This window comes from Antechinus flavipes, chromosome 1 (assembly GCF_016432865.1).
Source record: "Antechinus flavipes isolate AdamAnt ecotype Samford, QLD, Australia chromosome 1, AdamAnt_v2, whole genome shotgun sequence".
Classification (NCBI taxonomy): domain Eukaryota; kingdom Metazoa; phylum Chordata; class Mammalia; order Dasyuromorphia; family Dasyuridae; genus Antechinus; species Antechinus flavipes.
The window spans coordinates 247,761,798-247,771,961 of NC_067398.1; the positions used below are offsets into that span (position 1 = coordinate 247,761,798).

Consider the following 10,164-nt stretch of genomic DNA (forward strand, 5'->3'; position numbering starts at 1 on the left):
TTTCTAAGTCATAAAATTTCAATTTCAGCACATACCAGTTCCAAAGTCCTTAATTTTCTAGAATTTAGATCAGAGGGCTCTTAACCTGGAGTCCATGTTCTCCCAAAGAGTTTGTAGATAGATTTGTGGAGAGGTTTCCTATGCAATTAGGTAGGAAAATATTACATCTTCATTTTCTCTAACCTCTAAATGAACACTAGTAATTTTTTCAAATATGAATATAAGGGAACAAACATAATTCTGAGAAAGGGTTCAGACGTTTCACCAGACTGACAAGAGAGGCAAAGGCACAAAATATGTTTAGAACCCTTGGGTTATGGAAACCAGAGCTTGGGGGTTCTGAATCTGGCTCTTGTTAAAAAAAAAAAAAAGATGTGATCCACTCTAAAGTAGAAAAGGTTAAGTGAAACTTGACTAAATTTCTCTCTTAATATTACATGAAATTATCTTCAAGTAGGAGAGAGATATATAGAAATAGGATAGAGATAGAAACTAAAACTGTGATTTCATTAGTATAGAAATAATTGAATGGATATCTATATTAAATAATTACTATGTGTCAAGAACTGCTTGAAGCACAGGGCATGCAACTAGAACAAGAAGAGAGTTTCTTTTCCCTAGGATCCACCACTCTAGTTAGGGAAGACAATATATATGTCCATGAGTTCAGCTCCAAGGAAGATGGAAAGACCCAGATAGCTTTCTGGTGTTAATACAAAACCTTGGAGAGACCCAAGTGCTTCTACTGAAGCAAGGGGTGGGAGTTCTAGTGCTTCAACTTTTTGGAGGTAGGGGTGTAGGGTAGGGTCTAATCCTTTAGCTGCATTAGGGGATCTTGTTCTTCAGTTGCAGGAGAGATGTTCTAGTTCTGCTATTATAGAGGGTCTGCTCCACATGAATGACCCACCATCTTTAAGAAACCATATCAGCTGGCTAAGATGACAGGAAAAAATAATGATGAATGTTGGAGGGGATGCGGGAAAACTGGGACACTAATGCATTGTTGGTGGAGTTGTGAACGAATCCAACCATTCTGGAGAGCAATCTGGAATTATGCCCAAAAAATTATCAAATTGTGCATATCCTTTGATCCAGCAGTGTTTCTATTGGGCTTATATCCCAAAGAAATATTAAAGAAGGGAAAGGGACCTGTATGTGCCAAAATGTTTGTAGCAGCCCTATTTGTAGTGGCTAGAAACTGGAAATTGAATGGATGCCCATCAATTGGAGAATGGCTGGGTAAATTGTGGTATATGAATGTTATGGAATATTATTGTTCTGTAAGAAATGACCAGCAGGATGAATACAGAGAGGACTGGCGAGACTTACATGAACTGATGCTAAGTGAAATGAGCAGTACCAGGAGATCATTATACACTTCGACAACGATATTGTATGAGGACATATTTTGATGGAAGTGGATTTCTTTGACAAAGAGACCTAACTGAGTTTCAATTGATAAATGACGGACAAAAGCAGCTACACCCAAAGAAAGAACACTGGGAAACGAATGTGAACTATCTGCATTTTTGTTTTTCTTCCGGGTTATTTATACCTTCTGAATCCAATTCTCCCTGTGCAACAAGAGAACTGTTCGGTTCTGCAAACATATATTGTATCTAGGATATACTGCAACATATCCAACATATAAAGGACTGCTTGCCATCTAGGGGAGGGGGTGGAGAGAGGGAGGGGAAAAAATCGGAACAGAAACAAGTGCAAGGGATAATGTTGTAAAAAAAAAATTACCCTGGCATGGATTCTGTCAATATAAAGTAATTATTAAATAAAAATTTAAAATAAAAAAAAAGAAACCATATCAGCTCTGTCTATCATATCTATCACTGTCTGTATACAAGACAGTATTGTCTACAATACTGTATACAAAGGGATTGCTAGACACTCCTTCTTGTAGTGGCAAGGAACTGGAAATTGAGTGGATGCCCATCAGTTGGGGAATGGCTGAATAAGTTATGGCATATAAATGTAATGGAATATATTGTTCTATAAGAAATGATCTGCAGGGGGCAGCTAGGTGGCACAGTGGATAGAACCCCAGTTCTGAAGTCAGGAGGACCTGAGTTCAAATATGCCCTTAGACACTTAACACTTCCTAGCTATGTGACCCTGGGCAAGTCACTTAACCCGAATGGCCTCAGGGGAACAAAAAAAATGGATAAAGAAATGATCTGCAGGATGATTTCAGAAAGGCCTGGAGAGACTTACATGAACTGATGCTAAGTGAAGTGAATGGAACCAAAAGAACATTGCACACAGTAACAGCAAAATTATGTGATGGTCAATTCTGATGTATGTAGCTCTTTTCAACAATTAGGTGATTCAGGCCAATTCCAATAGACTTGTGATGCAGAGAGCAGATTATGGGGACCTAGTATGGATCACAACATAGTATTTTCACTTTTTTGTTGCTGTTTGCTTGCTTTTTGTTTTCTTTCTCATTTTTTCCTTTTTGATCTGATTTTTCTTGTGCAGCACAATAATTGTAGAAATATGTATAGAAGAATTCCACATGTTTAACATATATTGGATTACTTGTTGTCTAGAGGAGGGAATGGGGGAAGGAAGGGAGAAAAAATTCAGAACACAAGGTTTTGCAAGGTTGAATGTTGAAAACGGCATATAGTTTGAAAATAAATAGTTAAAAAGAATAAAAAACACAAAGGGGTCGCTATAAAGAGAGCATGAACACAATCAAACACATTCTATCTTCATATAAGTCAGAATAAGAGAAGTGAGCAGGAGGTGGAGTGGGCATGAAATGCAGGAGAAGTCTACTAATTATCATCTCATTTGGACCATACAACAACTCTATAGGAGAGGGCATTATCCCCATTTTGCAGATGAATACACAGAGGTTCAGACAAGTGAATTGATCCTCCTGTGGTCATAAAATGACACTGATGTAATAGATAGAGGGCTAAACTGGCAGTCAAAATTCAAAAGCAAAATTCAAATCTTATCCGTTGGCATTGGAGAACCTCATTTTTAAATCCAAGTTTTGATACTTATAGCCTCTATGACCTTGGTTGAGTTAGTCCCCTTCCCTCAGATTTCTCATCTGTAAAATAGGGAGTTGTAGTACTTAATCTTTGAGGTCATTTCCAGCTCTAAATTCTATGATTCTATGAAAACTTTGCCATCATCCTTTGAAAGTCCAGTCACAGAATCATGAGATAATGCTACATGAGAGAAGCTACTCCCCTCATTTCACCTCCATATAAGTTCTGTAAGAGGATTTCAGGGGAGCATTTGAGGCCATGCTGTTTTTCACTGAGCATCCTCTTCGGAGGAGCGAATGGTTCCTATCCTGGGCATGAAGGCAAAAGGCATTTGACAAAGATGAGCTCCAGGCCTAACATAAATACCAAAGTCACCCTTGGTTTCTTTGGCTGAATGATGCAGCCCAGGCCAGGCTGAATTGATTTATGCTGGTAGAGCAGCAAAGAATGCAGATTTTGTTTGCCATATTTCAGTGCCTTGGCCTTTACTTTTCAGTGGGGGGAAGGGTGAGTTAAAAACCTGAGTCCAGCTTGATTTATTTGGTGTGTTTTCCCACAGAGCTGTATCCACACTGTCCAGCCAGTCCTCAAAATAGCATTTACTAATGATAAACTAGCTCTTTTCAGGATAACTCAGGAGCACCCAGTATAACTTATATTGTTCTCTGCCACCCTCCCCCACCTCTCCTACCCAATGCTGCCTTGAGTCTTAATGGGATCAGAAACTTCCAAACACAGGGATTCAGAGCTTTCCACACGAGCCATTCATCTCTTTCACGCCTACAGTTCCAGTAGGAGATCTGCTCCCTCTGGACCTCCCAGCCCTACTTATAACTTTCCCCATCCATCATGGAAGTGAGTGTCTTGCCAGCCCAGCTCTTTGGGCGACATCTGTTGTCTTGGAGCCAGGCATTTGGAATGGAATGTGACGTCACTCTCCAAGACCTGATTTTGGCCCAGGTTCCTAACGCCTGGGCTCCAACTCCCCCCCAAGGCAAAAAAGAAATTAAAGCCATTCTAGGAGATGTCTTTTCTGGGTGGGAACCTTATTTGTAGGCACAGATACTTTATCTCCTTAAAGAACTTACAGATCAGGGGTTCATGTTCTTAACCTGACATCCATGGATAGATTCAAAAGGATCTGTGAATGTGGATGGAGAAAAATATCACATCTTTATTTTCTGACCTCTAACTTAAATTTAGCATTTCCTTCAATTGTTAAATAAAACAAAATGCCAACATATTGTTATTCTAAAAGGTCCATATTTCTTCAGACTGTCAAAGGGATCCATGACAAAAAAGAAAAAAAAAAGGCCAATAACTTCTGTTATATATCAGGAAATCAGAGCTTTATAGTTGGAAGGGACCTGAGGAGTCATCACTTTAGAAATTTTTTAAAAAGGGACTTGCCCAAGGTAACAAAAAGTAATAAGTTGGAGGGGCCAGGATTACAACCTATGTATCCTTTATTATAAGGTTTAGCAGTCCTCATTCCAGCCTATAAGAGGCCATGGGATTTAAAATTTGTCCTTCCCCACCTTTCCAAAGTCAAATACAAACTCTTCACTTTTCCTTCCCAAATTAAAAAGGAAGTGTTTCTTCTTTCATGCAGGGAAGAGTCATGCTTTATTAACCTTTGCTAATTCCCTTTGTCAGACTCCACCCCTTCCCATCCTTCATTTCCACCTCCATCCCCTCACCTCCCCACGCACAGGCTCACAGATGAAACAGCTTACACTCAAACCCCAAACAGCACAGGCGTCTGACTGAAAACATGGGAATCCCAAGCAAACTCTCATAGAAAAAAAGTAGCATTTGGTTTTCATGTGACCTACCAACTCAAGGCTAATGAAAAGCTAGTTTTCCCAAAGATTTGATCAGAGTTTAAAGCTGTCATAATCCTCCCGTCCAACCTGGCAACAACAACTTTCCACCAGGTTTGGCCAATACACCTCTATAGTAAAGAAGAGTGCAGTGTATATCCCCTCGCTTGCCACTATGCAACACCCAGTGAAAAACTTAAGACAAAAACCACTATTTCCTAAGAGTTGAAAAGCCTGAAGGGTGGCTGAGAAGCTGGCAGGGGGCTGAGCGAGGGCAAGGGGAAGATGTCCGATCCTAGCAAATATCTCTGAGGAGAAAAAAAGCTGAAATTATTGAAAGCTGATGAAATTAAGACAAGTAGTAAATTTAGCTGCTGACTTTGGGCTACCATTGGAGAGAAGAGCTATATTTTAAAAAGAAAAAGAAAGGGGAGGCTTTGTAAAAATGCTGGCTTGGGGGTGGGGTGGGGTGAAAATAAATGGACTCTCATCTTCTTTCACTCACCCCTTTCTGCTTCCCTCACCCGTTTCTATGTCCTGCCCTCTCAGTGCCCTTCAGGGCTGCCACAATTTCTTGCGCAGAGTTGGAAGGATGGCGAATGGAAAAATGCATGAGGCTATTAGCTCTGGAGAGGACGCTTCGAGACTGGTAATCTTGCTGGAGTGGGGGGGTGGGGCAGGGACCCCCCCTTTGACCTCCCCACTCATGCTAGTCACACTGCATTGAGACTAGGTACTGGCCTGGTCAAATACCCGTTCTCGGAAGGAAGTAAGTGGTAAATTTGGCAAAGTATTACCTGTGGACCTCCCTGGGGAAGGTAGACTGATGGGTTGGTGAATTTCTTCTGGCAAGTCGTGTGTAAACCATCTCAGGTACGATGGCTTTCGGGAAGTCAACGAAGTGACCAAGCAGTCCCCTTTACTGCTCCTACCCCCAAGTTAGCTCCGAGGGAGCCCAACCCTTACAGAGATTAAACGTCGCTGTCTACCCGGCTAGACACCGGACTGTTCTTCCCTCCCTTCCTCCCTCCTTCATCAGGGCCCCGGGGGGGGAGGGGGTGGCTGGAGTTGGGGGGGGGTGCCTCTATCCCTTGACACAGGAGGCTCTTCCTCCCCAGCCCACACACCAGCAGGGGGAGCCCCGGATACGCCCAACTGGCATCTAGCCAGGACCTGGGATGGGGATGGGGAGGGTGGGGGCGGGGGGGGGGGCACTTTGTTTTTAGCACCTATAAAGAGTCTGTTTTATCCCAAACCGGGGTATCCAAACCGAGGGACAAGAGGGTAGCAAGGGAGCGCCCAGAAATAGTCAGGGTCCCGGAACAGAACAATAGTTGAGGGTCATGATGGGTCAAGTCTCACATATCCAGCCCCATGTTTTCTGAGAGTCTGGCTCGCTCTGATTCAGACCCTTAGAGCTGGGGAGCCTTGAACCAATGTCCCCACAAGCTCCTTTAGGTCTGCTCAAAACCTAGCCGGTTCCGTCCGTCCCCTTCTTCCTCTATAAGGCTGTCCTTGTAGCCCAGCCGCCACAGACAAAGGGCTCCAACAGGTTAGCCGCCTGTCGGTGTCGCTTACCTCGGGGCCAGGCGGAGGGGGTCGGCAGCCGCCGCCTGGGGAGTGTTGCAACTCCCCCCCACTCAGTCCCCCTCCTCAGTCTTAACGCCGCCGTCGCTGCCGCCTCCCGGGAGCTCTCAGCCGGGCAGTCTGAGCCATACCCCAACCGCTGCCGCCGCCGCCGCCTCCCTGAGCCCCTCCGCCAGCTCCATGCAGCTAGCCCCAGGCTCCCCGCGATGCTCCCCGGCGGGGGAGGAGAGGTGAGGGAGCGAACTAGGACCCGGACTGGGGCTGGGGGCGGGGGTGGTGGGAGAACGCCTGAGCGTGCGCGCGTGTGTATGTGTGTGTGAGTGAATGTGTGAGAGACTCGCCGACGGACTGCACCGGCAATGCCTCAGGTTCGCCCCTGCCTGCCTCCTCCTCTTCTCTAGCTCTCTCTCCTCCAATCTCTCTCTCTCTCTCGCCTCCCCACCAACCCAGTGCCGGGAGCGTCGTCCCTCCCCTGTTCGTCCCACCTCGGGCTTGCACCCGCAGGTGGCTCCGCTGGAAAGGCAGAGGCAGACAGGACCCCGGGATCCCTGAAGTTGGCATTACTACACCATACAGACATGGGGTGGGGCGGCCTGGGGGAGCCTGATGGTCACTCTCAGCGGGGACCTCTGTCGGGCATGCTCTCCAGCAGGCTGCCACCCCTGGGAGGGAGGGGCCCTGATAGAAGCAGGCTCCGAGGAGGCCCTCCGTCTGTGCTACTCAAAAAAGATGGGCTAGCTTCTAGTAACGTGGACGCTTTTCCCTTCTGATCCGCCCTCCCGGCCATACCGCCCTGCTGTCTTCCTCCGTCCGTGAAGTCCCCGAGGGAAAGAGTGACTCTACAGAACAGAGTGTACTTTACCCCCTTCCTCATCATCTCCCAATACTGCCGTTATACGGGTCAAATCTGGTTAAAACCAACGCCAAGGATGAAGGGGGGAAAGTCACAATAATGATTTACTCACATTTCAGCCCTTATTCCTTGCGAAGTGACTTCCCATCTCACTACTCAACTTGAAATTGTGCTCTCCAATGTTGCCAAATTGGTAAATCCCATTGCCTTTTCTCAGTCCTCAGCCTCTCTGCAGAATGATGGCTCACCACCATCACCTTCACTCCCTCCATCCTCATCCTCATGTTTTGGTGATGCTGCTGTTTGTCTTTCCTTATCCCAGAGCACCATGACATCACGGAGGTGGTACCATGACATGCAAGTGAATTGGATTTAGGTGCAAGGTCACCTGCCTCACTTTTCCCTCCAGAACTATCTGGTCCAGTGCCAAGATATAGATCAAGACCACCAGATTTGGCCTTGGATGAAATGGGAGACCTTGGCCTTTGTAAGCTAAGGTCTTCCACAGGTCTCAGTTTGACTTAGGGGGCATCCATTCAGTCATTAAGGCTAGGGAGCAATTTAGGCAAAGTCTTCTCTTTCACCTTGTCCCCCCAAAATATAAATAAATAAATGAATGAATCTGGAGAGTAAGATTCTCAGAGTTTCTAGCCAAAGCAGAAATGATTGCTATTTACATCTGAGTCAATTAAACAAGGACCATTTGGGGCTTAGCCTAGGACATATTGGTGACACTGCTTCCCTTCCCTTTCAGCATTTTTTTTGTAACACTGCTGTTTCCTGTTTCTCTCCAACCAGACTTCTCAATCTCCTCTTCGGAGTCATCATTCAGGTCCCCCAAAGAGGTGTCAACTATAGAACTGATGTTTCTCAGGGGTCTGTCCTTGATTCTTTTCTCTCTCTTGACTCTTTCTTGATGATCCCATCAGCCCACAGAAAAGCAGAATTGAACTGTTTGGTGGGACCTCAGTAACTGTCTAGTCTAACCCACTCTTGAAAAGAATCCCCACTATTACATACCCAATAAATGATCATGCAGCCTCTGCTTTAAAACCGCTAATGAAGGAAAACTCAGCACCTAATAGCCCATTTTTCTTTCCACATTCTAATCCTTAGGAAGAGCAGTAAAGTGTCAAAGTGGATAGAGCATAGGGTCTGAAATCAGAAAAACTCATCTTCCTGAGTTCAAATCTAGCCTCAGATAGTAATTGTGTGATCCTAAGCAGCTCACTTTACCTTCTTTGTCTCAGTTTCCTTATCTGTAAAAAATGAGCTAAAGAAGGAAATGGCAAAGCATTTTAGTATCTTTGCCAAGAAAATCCCAAATGAAGATATTAAGAGTTGGACATTAGGAACTTTCCTTTGACATTATGCCTAAATTTACCCCTTCAATTTCCACTCATTCTTGCTTCTGCCTTCTGGGCTTTAAATTGAGTAAGTATTATTTTATATATGGAATATGACAACCCTTCAAATATTTGAACAAAGCTTGGTGACCCAGTGAAGTTTTCTCTTCAACAGAGAGAATTCTTGGTTTCTTCAGCCCATCCTCATATTGTATAGACTTAACTCTTCAATAGATAACAATCATCATCTCTATATAGAAACCTTCCAGATCTATTTATCTAGTTTTCATCTATCTTTTTTAGCTCTAAATGGCCTACTGCACAATTCCACTTAGATATTCCCACAGAAATCTTAACTCCACATGTCAACAAACACTTATTAAGTGGTTATGTTGTATCAACCGTTGTAGTAAACACTGGGAATACAAATATGAGCAAAAAAGAAAGACAACTCCTGTCCTCAACTCCTGTCCTTATTTTTTTAACTAGGAAAAACAATACATAAAAGAAAGGTGAAGGTGGGAGTAGTGGGGAGAAGAGGAAGTACCCAGGGCAAAGGCACAATGGAGAAGTTCAAGGATTCCATTGAATATGGAAAAAATAGATGGCTGGCCTAAGCATTCTCCTTAAATAAGGTTTGAGGAGGATCTCTCTGCTCTTCAGTCAAGGGGAAGAGCCCCAGGTACTGATAATGCTATGAATTCCAGGATTCCAAGGAATAAATAACAGTTTGCTATCTTTCCCTCTTCCTAACTTCTTGCAAGAGCAACATCATCCTTTTAATCATTTATATTAGGGAATATCATGGTCATTTTCCTCCATTCACTGTTCCTTACTGCCTCAGTTGCCAAATCTTGTTGTTTTAACTTCCATAGCATCTTTCCCATCTGTTTCCTTCTCTGTACTCACAGAACCATCATCCCTCTTCAGGTCATTGTCACCTCTCTCTTGGACCATTGCAGGAGCCTCTTAATTGATCTCCTTTGCATTTAATCTTTCCTTTCTCTAATCCATCTTCCACACAGCAGATAAATTGATATTCCTAATGCATGAGTCTGATCATTTCACTCCCTTATTTATAAAGTTTCAGTGGCTTTTCATTACCTCCAGTCAATCAATAAACATTTATTAAGTGCCTACTGTGTGCTAGATACTGTGTTAAGTGCTGGGGGAGGGGGAAGGGGAGAAGAGAAGGGAGGAGAAGGGGAAGGAGAAGAGCATATAAAGTCAAGTAAGAGCTTTTTATCCTGAGGAGCTAGCAATTGAATGGGTAAGAGAACCTTGAGTATGCTTAACATCTTTTGTGTCATGGATCTCTTTGGCAGTGTGGCTAAGCCTATATATTTCTTCTCAGAATAATGTTCTTAAATGTATAAAATAAAATACACAGGGTTACAAAGGAAATTACTAGGATCAAATACAAACTCTTCTGTTTGTCATTTAAAGCTCTTCACAAACTAGCACAAACCTAGATAGACAAATTTCACATTACATACCCTTTTACACTTTACACTCCTGCCAGTCTGGCTTACTTG

General features: G+C 43.8%; 1 protein-coding gene across 1 annotated transcript in view; it reads right to left on the reverse strand.

Annotated features, from left to right (window-relative positions):
* SLC29A4 (solute carrier family 29 member 4) overlaps positions 1-6,868 on the reverse strand; it is a 60,657-nt gene extending 53,789 nt beyond the window's left edge. Inside the window, exon 1 of the mRNA XM_052000059.1 lies at positions 6,422-6,868. The gene's annotated coding sequence lies outside the window, so the exon portion shown is untranslated. The remainder of the gene's footprint in view (positions 1-6,421) is intronic.
* Between the last annotated feature and the right edge of the window lie 3,296 nt (positions 6,869-10,164).